General features: G+C 37.0%; 1 pseudogene; it reads right to left on the reverse strand.

The window, feature by feature from the left end:
* Positions 1-6,933: 6,933 nt before the first annotated feature.
* LOC149212956 (polygalacturonate 4-alpha-galacturonosyltransferase-like) lies at positions 6,934-11,706 on the reverse strand (annotated as a pseudogene).
* Positions 11,707-16,518: the final 4,812 nt, after the last annotated feature.

Raw genomic sequence — 16,518 nt, forward strand, 5'->3', positions numbered from 1 at the left:
TATATAAAGAAAGCTTTATTTTTTTATGGTTTATGGTGAAGGGCAGATGATATTTAATGCTCAACATATCAAACAGTATTGAATGTTAAAGACCCTATAGTGAAAGACAAAGCATAAAGAAGGGCAGATGATATTTGATGCTCAACATATCAAACAATAATGAATGTTAACGACCTTATAGTGAAAGGAAAAGCACAAAAAATAATTGAGGACTCAATTGTCCATAATACTCAAGTGCAATTTACCCATGTAGAAGGCTCCACACAGTTGGACATCATATTATAACTAAAAAAATAATAACCTGAATGAATTGAATACAAACATCCCATGTAAGACTAGTGATAGAACAACCCAGAGTGCACCACGACATTTTCAATTCATTTGGAGACTGCAGTCTCATGAAAGAAAAAAAAAATTGCAGTTGGCCCCCATTTCTAACATTCAACATAACTAGAGATGAATAGCCAAAAGAGAGCAGCTCAATGCACCCTTTAAATATTTCACTTTGTTTTTCATTTTTCTCCATTATATCATATAGACATGTTATGCTCAATTGAAAAAATGATTCATCACCACCGCCACAACAAAATCTCACTATTTCAATCCACTCCAAACTTATTTCATCAACTACATAGGTTTACACACATATGCATCTTATGATAGAAGAGAAAAAGGCTCTCCAAGGTACTGGAAACTTTAGATTCAATCTTAGAGAGAAAACGTAGAAGGAAAAAATAAAATCCAGAGTTGCAACGCCATATAAGTGGGGAAAGGGAAAACAAAAGTGATACAATCAATCTGGTGCTTCCACAATTGAATGAAACTATGAAATTACAAATATGTAATGTAGGAATACTCTGATTATCATCTAGAATCCAACTTAAACTCTATCCACTAATTCCGCCAAGAAAGCTTTCCAACAACTAATAAAAACACGAATGTAAGAATAAGCCAACTGTCAACAACCATATAGGTAAGGTAGATCTACCCTTCCCTAAGGGCACGTGCCAAATAGAATTGCGAACTTTTGCCATTAAGTCTAGCAACCTTGTTAGATCCTTTGGGGGAAATGACTAGGTTGAGAGTACCCTAGGTGACCAGGCCACTATGACCTTATCATAAACGTGCAGACTGTAATTGGGACCAAAAGGTATTTAGGAGTGCGGCATACTACATTAAGAGAGCCTCGGGTCTACAGTTAATTATGAACCTAATCGTAAACACGTAGATTGTAACTGATCAATAATTGTTGCATAAAATATTACATTTGTTGAACCCTGAGCTTTACCAACTCATGCCCAAACAATAAATGGATATGGCAAAAAAACTGAAATAACTAAGTTGAGGATGTTCTAGTTTTAATTTTTCCTTGAAATAATTTGCACACTATTGGAAAAATAATATAGGTAAAGCAATCAAAAATGTCCATATCCAAAAGAGTGAAAGAATATGAAGATGAAGCGTGGGTTTACTGAAAAACCATTCTTTTCCTCAAACCCACTCTTAAGGGTTGTAACAAATCATTCTCAAGAAGCCCACAGACAAGCAAAAATTCAATCAATCCACAGATGCACCAATAAATCAAAAAAATAATACATAGTGAAAAGAATGGGCAAAATGTTTTAAAAAAAGATATGAAAAAACCAATTTAAAAATAAATAAATAAAATAAAATAACCCCAAGAAGCAGTTTTCAGAGTGCATGAGAACTTACCCTCTCAAGCTCATCCTGGATTTCCTACAACTTTTCAATGGAGAGAACAAGTTCACCGTCTATGTGCTCTTCCTCTTCCCCTTTTGATCTCTTGGACTTGTCCATCCTACCTAGTCCTTTTGACCCAAAAGTCCTAAAAATCTAACAGAGTCGAAGGCACAGGCAGAGTGGCGGAGAGGGAACGGTCCTAGCATTCATTATTACCTCGAGAAATGTTGCACACTCCATCTTTCCATCCTTAATGAAGAAAACTTCCAAAGCTTAAAATTTAGATCCTATCATTCATTATTACGTCCAGAAATGTTGCACGCTCCATCCTGCCATCCTGAGTGAAGAAAACTTCAAATGAAATATTATCATTAAAATACCAAACAAGTTGTTGATTATTTTTCACTTCCACCTACCAAAGAATGTTTGCCAGTCCAGGAGATATGTTTTGAAATAGTACCATTGGTAGCAGTGTGTGTGCTGAGCTACCAGGCTGCAATGGTGGCACCTAATTTACCTGGAACAAAACTTAGGAAAGGGACCCAAAATAGATGTGCATCTACATCCTATTAAACTAGCAATATTTATAATAAATAGAACTAATATCTCAACTATTTTCACATTTTATGAACTGTACCTGTAGAGGTCCAGTAGTTGCAAGACCAAAAGAGTTATTCTAAAGCTTCAAGCTGTAAAAAATTTGACCATCACACCATATAAGTTTCCCATTGATCTAAAGGCCTTGACATACTGATGTTGCAAGTAAAAAAGGCAATGGAGGCTTGCACAAAGCATTAACCACATGTCACAAGTTGCTTTAATCAGGTTGACGCTTATCATAGTAAATACAATTCACATCTAACAACAATAAAGGCAGTTTTTTCCATTTGTTATTTACAAAATGAAATGGAATTGACTATCTAATACCCACCCAGAGCCTACTGCTCACTAATCTATAGGGACAAGTGCATTGCCTAAACCTATCAAATAACCAAGAAGATCTAGGACAAGAGGTGGAGTTGCTGCTATGGGTATTGGTTTTGATTGAACATTGGGACGTCTGGCAGGTGAAACAATGATATCTGTCTCAGTAGCTAATAATTCTTCATATGGAAGGTAACAATTTACTTGCAAGTTTGGAGGTAACAAGGTACATTGGGAGGTAACAAGGTACAAGGTACATATGGAAAGACAAATGGGAGGTAACCTGTACAAGCATAAAAAGTGCTTAGAAGAATATATGTGTGCTCTGGCTTCTCAGCAACATCAAGGAAAGACTTAATTTCAAAAATAAACTCTTTAACGATCTCTATACCTATTACTTACCACTTCAGATAGAAGTGTTGAGCATGACAATTGCCCAAAACAAATATTATTATTAAACATATTGGAAGAAAACTCCTTGAACTAAGCATAAAATATAATACTTATACTAGAAAAACCTATAGAAATGCAAACATCTCAAATAGTGAAAGATGAACTTAAGCCTTTTCATTGAAATAACTTACCACTTCTGTGGTATCCATTTTAGAATCCAAACTAAACCCCATAACTTAGAAGACTAGCCATTCTTGAACTTCTTTCCTTCTCGTTCTCCAGCTCAAAATGGTGAGCCTCATGCTTGTGATCATAAGGCATAATAGAAATGGCATCCAACAATCCAGATGATTCCATCCGCTGCAAATCCTTCTATGCTAAGTATTTATTGTAGCTTTTCTGGAGGATATAGAGCTTGTACCATGCATAAGCATGATACAAATGACTTTCTAATATCTAAAATATCTTTGTTAACTTTGAATAGTAGATTTTCGTCATTTGAGGTTTAGGAATATTCTTGACCATACACAAGGCCATGAATATCTTCTATAGAGTGAAAAGCTTCCTACATATCATATGCCATCTGTCATAAGAAATAGTATAAGGCAAAAACGTGTTAAAAATAAAAATAATTTAGCTCACAGATTCTATAGTAGGTTCATGAAATTTCATTCAACCCAAAGCTTCCTCTGCAATAGGGTATTCTCCAATAATTAATTCCTACAAGACAAATATAACATTCAATAGATAACATTTTAGATATCTAATTCAATAGATAACATTTTAGATTTCTAGCCCCCATTCGATAGTGATACCTTCTTAAAGGTGTGCCAAAAATCTACTCAACATGACATTATAACTATTTACATCGTGGGCAATATGGGTAAACTCCCAACCAAAGGTAAATGGTTTCTAGAATATGATTTTTCTACACATTTCCCTCATCCTATTTCACATTTCCCTCATCCCATTTCACAATGGCAGCCAACAATCGAGATGATGCCATCAACTACAAATCCTTCTATGCTAAGTATTTATTGTAGCTTTTCTGGAGGATATAGAGCTTGTACCATGCTTAAGCATGATACAAATGACTTTCTAATATCCAAGATATTGTTAACTTTGAATAGAAGATTGTTGTCATTTGAGGTTTAGGAATCTTCTTAACCATACACAAGGCCATGAATATCTTTTATAGAGTGAAAAGCTTCCTACATATCATATGCCATCCGTCATAAGAAATAGTATAAGGAAAAAACATATTAAAAATAAAAAAATTTAGCTCATATATTCTACAATAGGTTCATCAAACTTCATTCAACCCAAAGCTTCCTCTGCAATAGGGTATTCTCCAATAATTAATTCCTACAAGCTCAAACTATATCAACCTTCCCATCTAGACAAATATAATCCTATATCTAATTCAATGGATAAAATTTTAGATTTCTAGCCCCCATTCGATAATGATACCTTCTTAAAGATGTGGCAAAAATCTACTCAGCATAACATTATAACTATTTACATCATGGGCAATATGGATAAGCTCCCAACCAAAGATAAATGTCTTGTGCCTTTTTCCCATAAGCATTTATTAGCATACCCTTTTTAGTTGAGAGAAGATCCTTTGGATAGTGGGATACAATCTTCAGCTCTTGTGAGGGCATCCAAAAATCACCCTTGGACAATTGACTGCTAGCATCTTTACAACAGTTTTTGCTCACTGACTTGATACTTGTCTCAGGGGAGTTTTCCTTGAGGGTCTTTTGCCCAACACTTTGCCTTAAGGTAAAAGTGTGTATACATTGATGTATGTAATCTTTATCTTCCATATTATTAATACAAGAAGATACAGATCCACTAGTTGAATATGAAATAAGTGCGAAATCAGATAACTCAAACTGTTCACACTTTGTGTTTTCATCGAAGTTGGTTGATGTTGCATGTTCTTCATCAGAATTTGTCCATACTGTTGTATTTTCTTTTTCTATAGTACAACTTTAATCCACACTGCCCCTTGAATGCAATTTCTCCTCATTCATTTCTTCAACCTTATCCTCATTATACATCATACTGGGCAATCATCATTCTAGTACAGAACAACCTCTGGATATTATTGGTGAATAATTGTAGTTAATGGGTTGTCATGTAACAATTCCCAATACCAATGGAACAACATATAATTTGAATCACTCAAGTAATGAATCTCAATTTAACAACATTATAATATAATTACATTCTACCATAAATACACATCAAGAATGCTTTGCCTTGTAGATTTCAGCACCCATGTATGGATGGATTTATGGGAATGAAGGGAAATTGGAAAACCAATGATCTCCTATAGTTATGTATGGCCTTGTCTAGTACCTATGGCCTCTTAGACAACCAAGATTGAGCTCAAACTCACCCCAACAAATGAAAATAATGCTCAGGGGAGAGGGAAATGACTCTAGTAAGTAGAAATCCACCCAAGAATGCTTAAGGACACTTCAGGTAGGGAGAGAGAAATTCTTAACAGTCGTATAGAAACCAAATTAATAACTCCTTGAGGAAATGCAACAGCTCCAGAATCATGGTAGTTGATCTATAACTCAACAATAATGTGGATTATGAGTAACTCAGAGCTGATACATTTCATAGAGCATCAATCAATCAAGAGTTTCCGAATGATGCTAATAGAAATTCAATGGAGAGTTGTTTATTTCAGCCATGAGCACAAAGATAGGGAACACATATAATATAACTAAGGAGTAAGAATGATGATAACTCATACACCATGAGTTTATTATATCTTAGGAACATATATTAGACGAGAGCCTAGCACATTTCATTCATTGTCAAAAGAGAGATGTCCATGTGGAAATTAACCCTCGCTCCATGTGAGACTATTGCAGCATAGCTTCTATGGGAAAATGAAGGAATTGGTCATGGCAGTTAAACACTGAATTGAGCTAGTTTCAATGTTGTCCAATTAGGGATATTGCATCTTGTCACAGGCAAAGATTGCAGGACATTTCAACATTACAAAGGCAATAATCCAGGCATAGTCACTCTTTGTTTAGTTAAGTCAAAGCTCATGGAGAATGATATCTAGGCATTTTAGCCTATATTCGACCTCTTTTGGGTAGCAACCAAAAAAGTGAAAAAACTCGAAGTCTATAATCGAATAGGAGAAGGAAAACTGAGGATAAAAATAAGTCTACAACACTTGAAGAAACTGAAGTCTATGACTAAGCCAAATTACAATCTAAAGCTATTTATTTGCAGCAGGATTTGTATATCTGTGGTAAAGAGTCAAGGGTTTGTTGTAGTAGCCAAAGATCAGTAATAGAAGGCAAAGAGTCTGTAATTGGAAGTCATTGTATTATAATAAGAGACTAAACCTGCAATAAGGACATAAATTCAGAAGCTGCTTCTAACTTTGGCAAGGCAGAGACTCAACTATTGACCTTGACTTGAAGAGGGAGGGCTGACTTGGAGGGACTCTTTGGTCTTGTGTTGGATATATCATTTTGAATAAATTCAGTAAGAGGAGGATTGTTGGGTTTTCCCCTATTGAGAGGTTTTGCCTTGCCTTGAAAGCCTAAATCTTTGTGTCTCGTACTTCTTTGTGTTCTTGGAAGAACAATTTGTGTAATTACTTGATGAAAGAGAAATACTAACTAACAAGGAAAATAATACTTATATAGGAGTTTACTTCCAACTATGAAGGAATACAATGGGGACATAAAATTTGTAAATCTTAAACTTGGCTAGGCCACTGCACCTCCAAAAACTTGACTCAGTGAGCCATAAACTAGAAACCTTCTGTGGAACTCCAAAAACAAATGAATTAGAATGAATTATCAACCAGAATCAAGGGCCTTTACACTTTACATTTGACAATCTATTTCAGTATGAATATTGAGGTCACAACTATTCATTTATATGGCACTGTTGTAAGAAAGGATGATCATATTTTATATATTTTGTCTAGTAAGGCCTGCACTTTGTCATTTCCAACTCTAACCAAGGTTTCATGTTCCCATTGTAATGAACAACAACTGCATTGTCAATCTCTCAAGAGTCCACACTAGGATTATATCCTAAACCCAACACATGCCAAGACTTGTCCAAAGGATGGTTCAAGCCATAAAACGTTCAATCCAGGGGGTAGTGTTTCAAGCTTCCACAACACTCTATCCTCATTCTGACATACAATAAAAGAAAAACTTAGAAATCAAACAAAGAAAAACCCATTAAGTTTTCTAGCTAATTACTTAAGATTTACTTCAAGTACTTTAAAGTAAGCATCACAGGAATTAACATAAATAAACCACGCTACACACTTACCATGTTCTGCCACTTGTGATATATTCCAATTATATCTTGTTTCTCCCATTCTTTGAGATCAAATACATTCATCCCATATGCCCAACCACAAGCATTAGGATCAAAGTGCTTGGCTATGTGTGGATTGGAAAAATTAAGGTATTTGCCAAACTGGCGAAAGCTTTCTCCACAAGTTTCCACTGAAACATTAACCTTTGCATGAAGATCTACTGACCACAAGGGTGTCAAATCTTTCTGCACCACAATATCATCATCCAAGAAAAGGATCTTGTCCATTTTGGGATAAACTTGTGGAAGATAGAAACGAAGATGATTTAGCATGGATAAATATTTTGGATTTATATATTTCAAATGGGAGGAACGTGCTGAGAGTGTAGCCGAGTGATCTGCCTTGAAATAATACTCTTTCATAGCTGCAGATTGGCGAAGCACAGGGCAATAGGAGGAATTGAGCCATTTAAAATCATCAACATTTTCTACATGTATCGCAGCTTTCCTTGGGGGGATTAAGTAAAAACCACATTTTCGTGGCCCCAAAATTTAACGTGTCTGTGACGAGATGAAATGCATGTTTCTGAGATTCTTGCAAACACAAGTAAATCACCTACAATGAGATACAAATATTAAATGTAAAATGCAGCAAAACTGTCACCTTAGCATTCGTGACTGTTGAATTCAGAAAATAATGCACAGTGATAAAGAGTTGGATCCTCCAACTTGTCCTTTTTAGGAAATTTCGCTTTTCAAGGGAAAGCAAGTAATAATCCATGGTCAATCGCATGGATGGAAAGTGCAGGCCCTTGGGAACTGTCTTTGCTGCCAGCTGACTTAAAATGTACTTTTCTTTTTCAATGTCCTTACTTTCTCATCTGTAGACTGAAGCATGGATCACAACTCCTTTGTTACTATCCCACAGTCATAAAATTATTCTCTAGCCTTGGATAGGACATGACCCATAGCCTTGATCTTCTCAGGTGCACTGAAACATTCATATGAATTATTGGCCATGAAAAAGAGAATGAAAAGTAGAAAGATTAACACACAGACTGCAACTTTAAAAGAAACAAAGGATATGAACACCAAATGCAAATGGAAGCACTTACTACTCTTGATTTAGAAGTAGCCAATGCGAAAATTATTACCTTTGAGGTAGATCAGAATCTACATTAGCCTCACCCAACGTAGGCTGACATTCTTTAATACGAAGCATCAATTCATGGTATAAATCAAGATTATTCCTAGCCTGGGAAATGCTTGAATACACCCTAGTCGTGATTAGTTGGTCTCGCATCAATCTAATAGTGGAGTCAGAATTCTCGTTCTCATTCTCCTGCCTCCAAATGCTATACTTTTCTAGGACAGCAGAATCTACCTCCTTGGAACGTTTAATTGCTGTGTTTTCAAGCTCAACTCATTTTTCTTCATCCTGTTGAATCAGCTTTGTTGACCTTTTCTCCCTCCTCTTTTGTCTCAATTGTTTTAAGCATTAAATTACTATAAATTAAAGCATACTATGCTAAAATCTAAGAAATACAAAATTTTTCTAGTGGAGAAGTAACATTCAAAAAGGATTTTGGAAAATAATATAACAATTCCCTTCTCCATGAGAAAAAAAAGTAGCAATCTAGTGCAGCAAAGAATTTTACCCTCCGTGAAACTTTTGTTGGACTTTCTTCAAGCTACAAATGGTCTGCATTTCAACAACCATTGTCTTGGGAGTTTGACTAGACATTAGCTTACAGTAGGCTACCAACATCATAGATCAGTTAACCAGGGAAAATCAAAACTTGCCATCAAGAGCATTCTCTTTGACATCTCGATGTTGAATTCCTGTGTCATCCTCTTGAAACCTCGTAACAAGTTCTTCGTCATTGGAAGGATTTTTCTACACCTCGTCATTCATTTTACCCCCCTCAGGATTTTCCTTGCCTTCTTCATTGAAGATCACACCATCTTGTTGCGAATGTAACTTTTTTGAGCTGTCTCGAGAAGTCTTTTGCCTCTACTTGATGTACAACATTAGAAATAGAGAAGCACCCCTGCCAATGTCAGTTTTCACTTCATGCTTAATACAACCCTACTCAACTACATAGATCATCATCACGTAGGCTTCCTTACATGTTCAATAGAGAAAATAACCAAAATATTCACCAATCGTACCTCAGAGTTAGTAGTATCCCTTTGGTTTACTTCGGAGGGCTTTTCTAATACCGATGAGGAATATGAGTCATTCCGTCCAACAATATTTAAGTTTAGAGTTCTCGAGTCCTTTGTGATAGCTGTTATGACATCAATCACCTACCGAGTTGTTATCACAAAATCAGTACTAAGGGCTGCTACCTAGCAAGATCTTATGTAACTATTTCAACCAGACTTTAGACTAAGGATTAGCCTCCTTAGTCAGAGAGGGCTCTCTCACAGACTTTTGATAAGAATCAATTACAAAAACAGATGGCTAACTCTTTAAACAACACATGAAAAATAAGCTGGTTGGACAAATATCAAATTAGTCTTCATTGGGCTTATGGAGTCTCACACATTCAGTAAACAAAAGCACTGTCTTTTCATGGAAGTCAAGGCTCTTTACATCAGATGTTCAAACATACTTTACATAAACCACAGCTTGCCAAGCATACAGGAAGTCAGAGCATTAAACATGAATTCTGAGTGATTATGCTGTAACAAGACTGTAAAAGAACACTAAGAGAATAAACCACCATACATTTGAACAATATGATCTTTTGAGAATCTTGAGAAGAAATAAGAACTGTTTTTATATTACTGTAATAAGTCTTTTACATCAGCCAAAATAAAACTCTGTTTTTCATAAATCTCCAACCCTACTTACATCAGAGTTTTCACCATATATAGGAAAACCCAAAACTACAACTATCTTGAGTCTCCTCAACAAGCATGAAGGGAGAACTCGATGATCTACCATTAATTACCCTTATCTATTTCTAAACCAACTAATTAAATACATGAAGTGTTGGGCTGTAAATACATAGAATCCCAATTATATTTCAAATCCAACTCCATCTCCTCGTATGCATGATTCTCCTTGGATCCTTGACAGCTGTACAATTTCTGTTGTGGCTGAGACATGTTGAGGAACATTCACTGAACGAGCTGACCCTCGGGTGCTAGCTGTATAGATAACTCATAAATTGGCAAACCTGAACACCCTATTTTCACGGTCCCTGTCTTCCATTTTTCTTTACCATTTAAAGAGCACACTCCAAGTTCTTTAATACCTTTAATAACCACGCATAACACCATATGCCTTATGATCTGGATGCTTTGTGAACTGAACAGGTGTCTGCAGTTGCTTGTTGGCCCTTAATATAACATGTTTTCCATCACCCTGAAATATAGGAAACTGTTCCTGTTTGTCGGTCTTTGATTTGCCTCACCATATTCGAATCCAAAGGAGCTTGCCTTTTATCTTTAATTGACCAAAATAGAGCGGACTGCCACATCTTGGATGTGCTGTAGGCTATACTGATAGACAGGTGTCTCTCTTTCAAGTTTCTCGATCATCTCACCAACATAGCTGCTCTGCGTTTAAAATCACCACCTACAGCAGTTTCGTAGCGCGCTACGAAACTGCTGTGTGATTTAAAAAACACAGTCTTCCTTTCATTCAAACTGAACTCCTAATTGTTTGCATTGAAGCAGATATGTTTTCAGTGTGATTCTCACTAATGCAAGTAACAGCAATGAACCTGACATCTTTGTCTTTGTACCTTAGAAAACAAGCGATCATCATGCAAAAAATCGTATGTTCTGGGGTAAATACTGAATGACTTACACCAGTCCTGATATATACCAAACAGACCACGCTCATAGGTGACTGTAAATGTGTTTGAAATATCGATTGGCGCAACATACATAACCCAAACTGGCTGTGATACTAGAACCGCTGCAAATCCTCCATAAACTGCTTTCATGTCTATAACATTCCGAACAACAGATCAATCAACTCCCATTCCCACACGGTATGACTTGCTTACAACTCCTTTCCAATGCTCTGTAATCTGAGATGAAAGAATCATGCACCACCTCGAAATATATTTATCTGATCCAGTTTCCTTGAATCGAATTCATTTAATATTTGGCAAAAGATAAAGGCATTTAAAAATTACAGTGTTTCTCACTAAAGAGCCTGATACAATCATCGGATGCTCCACTAGCAATAAGACCGCTCTTTGACCAGTGAACTGAGAATATTGTTCGATCATGATATCCAGAAATGGTGCAAAGATGTTTCCAGGGCCCATTATTTCCACTTCTCTCCGCTGGGTTTATGCTTGTATCCCAAACCATCAACGTTAAGTCATCGCTGCAGGAGACCATTCTGTCTCCGGAAGAATTAAAAGATACCGCCCACAGTGTTGATGTATGGCCACTGACAGAATTGCCCAATGTTTGCATGCATGCCCAGTCATCACCGTCTCCATCCTTTGCCCAAAACTTAATACATCTCAGGGTGGAACGGAAGTTCTCAATCTTGGGTACTAGCTGAAAGATCCGTGCGGTAACTCTGCATCAACTGAACATATTGACTGTAACAAATACCCATTATTATTGTACACCATTTTGAGATGACAAATACGGTTCTGCTGGTTCCGAAGACTAAAGTTGCAGACTCCCCTCTTCAACTCATATACTTTCAACACTGGTATAACTCCCAAATGCGCATAACAGGTCCCAATTTACCTAGGCTCCCAAAAACAAAATGCGCTCAAGAATGACAAATGCGCAAAGAACAACAGAATACCAATGCTATTTTAATTAACCATGAGATGTGTGAGGTAGCATTTGTTCTGAGCGTGACAAATGCGCTCCCAAATGCAAAATGTAAATTGTAAGCAAGATCGCCAATCCATGACCACCTTCTTTGCGCTTTTCCTCATCTCCCAATGCACTTATGACATTTCCAAGTGCCAATAAACCCTTGTTAATGTGAACACCTTCTTTGAAACGGAGACCATCCGCACCTGTCCTCTTGGCTCGTTCAGAACCTGCAAGATCCACTAAGTGAAGCTTTGCATATAGAAAATCTTCACACCGATCTTCTGCAGTACCTGGATCACTACTTAATGCCGCATCCCATTTCCTCTTATTCACCATGTTGATTGTAAAGATAGCATGAGAACGACTGGATTGATTATTCATGTTAGTGCTTCCAGTAGCTCGACACAACGACCCTTGAGCTAAAACAGAAGCCATTTCTTCTTAAGCGGTGACATCTATCTCTGTTACACCTGTAAGATTTATTCCACCATTAGCTGTTTCCCGAATTTGTATGGGTGACTTTACATAGAGTGTTGGCTTTCCACTACCCGGACCATCCTTAGTATGTAGCTTCTTTTGGTCCAGAAAGTTTCTTGCGCACTAACCCAAAGATCATCTTCATAATGACGGCCATCCTCTAATGTTACCTTTAGATATTGCATTGGCATATCGAACTAACAGCTGTTTTTAGAAAAGCTCCCATATCTGACACGCTTCTGCATTGGTGTAACGTCAGCACCGCCCTAATGATAGAATTAAAGGTGCTATCACAGAGGTGTTTAATAGAGATGATTATGTTTCAAGTGCACAATCTTTTTATACAACTTTTCCGCATATTGCATAAGTGCCTGCACTCTGTCTCTCCATTCTTTGATTGTGCATAAACCTGACAAATCTACTGCTAAAGAGGCAACGGGATATTCACCAAGTGGCTGGAAAATAGCAGCCATGTACATTCAACCGGAGCTACACATTTAGCTCTAAAACCAATCAATCACAATGAAATATTCTGTCAACCACTGCAAATTCTTTACTGCCTTATTAGACATCAACAGAATTTCTTAGGTCTTTGCACTAGCCTAAGATACAAAGCACATCAGGTTGTTTTTTGAAAAATGCTTTCACAGCCATCAGACCACCTTAAATATGTGTCGTTTCCCAATTTCGTAGCGCAACCAGTGCAAGGTCAGTGTTTTCGCTACGAAATCACTAAAACAGATGGCGCTGCGAAACTGCTAACGTATTTATGCGCTGCGAAAACACCCTGTCTTTAAGCTAGGCTAAGAATTTTTGGCAACAACATTTTCAGTGATAACACCAGTAAATAAAATTTATTTTCAATTCTCTGCTCAATAGGGGAGAAATCAAATTTAAGATATATAAATGCAACGGGTTTCTTATACTTGCCTCCTTTGGGAAGATAGAGTCATTGCTCTGTGTTAAACTCTGCTTTCTCCAGTCATCTGCCTGTTCCTGTGAATCCCACTGATAAATAGATAAGAGTGATTTTAAACATATGACAGAGCTCCAGTATCCTCAATAATTCCTCTCTATTTCAATCCATTGAGGTCAATTAAATTTCAGTTTAGGGACATTATTTATTTTCTGGGATTATACTAACGTAAGTGCAAGTGCATTGCCCAGATCCTGAAAAAGAACAAAATGGCCATAGAAAAATAGAATTGGTTTTCAAGATGTGGAAAGAGAATACCATTCTAACAGATCCATCTCCTAAGAAGTTGTGCCTTGCTATTTTAAATGATAAAAAATGCATAAAAGGTCAGGTAGAAAGACTTGATGGAGAAGAATATCTATAAAAATACCGAAATGCTAAAAAGGGGGTTGCTTTGCTATCATGCATATGCTAAGATCGAGATTTCATTACACATCAATAATAAAATGGTGTGTATAATATCTATTGTTTGTTTTGGCCAATGTGCTATGAACACTATGGGAACAGTGTGAAATGATTTGTATATCAAAAAGTAGTTGGCGAACAAGATTTTCGTTGTGAATTGGGTCTAGGTTGGGTGGATTAAAACTGGTTTTAGCTTGACTGATGAGAATGGGATTTAGCTTTATGGATGGAAAGTGGGTCTGGCTTAGATGATGAGTGGACGGGAAGAATGATTGTTACCCTTCCCACCCAGATTCAATTCCCACAAGATTCAATTCCCATGAGTAAGATGTTGAACTGTACTCTTAACAAATATATTTTTATAATATCCATCCAACTTATGTAGAATCTAGTGCACACTTAGTACCATCCTACTCAGAATGAGGAAGCGAATTCACCGAGCAGTTACCCAATGAATTTACCAGTCATATGCATTTCCCTTTATTAAAAAATGGAAAGAGCATTGTTATTTCTTTCTATTGGGATGAATGGTTTCATTATCTTTGACAAGGGAAATTACCCTAGGGGCAGTTGGTAAAACCTTTGCTCTTTCATGAGAGAGGTACAAACTTTGAATCTTTCTCCTGGCAGTTATTGCACTGTGTTAATGCAGAGATGGAGTTCGCAGCTTCACACAGATCAAATGAAAGGAAACCTATAAACAAAACTCACAAAATGCCTGGAAAAATGCTATAGGTGCTAAAATTTTGACAATAAACGAGGAAAGTAAGTTTGATAACATTTGTGCCTTTAGATCCTATGAAAAGGCTAAAAGGAAAATCAAATTCCAAAGTAGGTCCATGGGGTTTTGGTTCAATGGTTAACTGGGGGTGGTGAAGGAAAATCAAATTTCGAAGTAGGTCCATCGGGTCTTGGTTCAATGGTTAACCGGGAGTGATGATAATTCCTTGCCAAGGCTCAAATCACATAAATACAATGTTCAATGGGTTCTCAATGAAAGGGATCTTTCTAAAATAGTATAAGATGACTACACTTCATTGTAATGGAGATCTTACTTGAATGTTGTAAGAAGTCTACACTTCATTGTAATACTACCAGATTAAGAAAAGGCATGCTTTCCAATAAAGATAAATGAAATGCTGACCCACCCCAAAAAAAGAGACAAAAGCAATCTAACGACGGAGGAGGGCAGGAAGAAGCTTACTAGTGAGGGAGGAGGGCAGGAAGAAGCTTACCAGCAAGGGAGGAGGGAAGGAAGAAGCTTACTAGTTGCAGATGTAGATGCGAAGTGACGAAACCTAGCTGCCAAAAGAACCAATGGCATGACAAAAAAGATAAAAAGGAAGCCCACCATAGTTATTCGATGATGAAAACCCTGACCTCCCCATCCTCCATTTCTTCCACGCTAGTAGCCCTGCCACCCTCGATTCCACACACCTCCTCTTTTCACAGACATCTCTAGCTCTCAACCCTAACACCACTTTTCTCCTCCTCCTCCTCCTAAACAGATATCAAGCAATGCAACCCTTCCACAATCATAATCCTCTACATCAAACCCATATCATGGTTAGCAGAAATATATGAAGTCAACAACAACCAAGAAAACCCTTAGATCTCATGTATACTTTAGAGCATTTGATAGAAAAATTTACCAAAGGCATTACAAAATGGATAGATCAACTGATTTCATGCAGTTTTGAGAAAGAAAGGGACACTGACATGGTAAAAAACTAGATGAAAATGGGCATAGGGGCTGGAAGTAGACAGATTTGAGGGTCTCTATCTCTGTTAGCCTTTTTGGTTAAGAAACCAAAACATATAATTAAGGGAAACATGTCATTCTGATTCAGATGCCAACATAGATGCTATTATTAATGGGGATCCTCACCAGTCTGGCTGACTGTTCATACAATACGACATAGGAAGAGGAAGAATAGGCAGGCAACATTGGGTATATATGATTCCCCTCAACTTACTAATTTAACTGAGCGGGTGCCAACTTGGCATGCCTTGCATTGAGGCATGTAAAGGTAAAGGGAATGCCAGGGGGATAATTTGATGCAAAGCAGAGGTGAATTATACCTCCTTGAATGCACATCATGAGACTGTGTTTAGGATTCACAATTCTGAAGCTACGAGAATACTAGAGTGTAAGCACAAGAGATAAGCTAAACATATTATGATTTAACATTTCAAATTGTGACTTGTTGATTGATTTCTCATTCAGAATGAAGAGAAAAAATTTGATGATTAGGGGAGAGAAATGATGAGTGTTCTATTGAGTAAAGGAAATACATCATTTTGAGGCCATGGATAGATCTTAATGGTCTAGGATGCCAGTGTTAGTAAAACCTTACCTAAATGCCTTATTTCTGCCACATGGATGAGTGTTACACTTACATTATTGATGCACTAAGCATAGGGAGTCGGTATAATATTCATGGTTATGGGTGCTTACAAAACAAGGTTTCCATATACCTATGAAGTGAAAGGGAAGAAAGTACCCTTTCTTC

This window comes from Pinus tabuliformis, chromosome 1_1, assembly GCF_031772625.1.
Source record: "Pinus tabuliformis cultivar Carrire ecotype Pingquan chromosome 1_1, CPIR1, whole genome shotgun sequence".
NCBI classification, from domain to species: Eukaryota; Viridiplantae; Streptophyta; class Pinopsida; order Pinales; family Pinaceae; genus Pinus; species Pinus tabuliformis.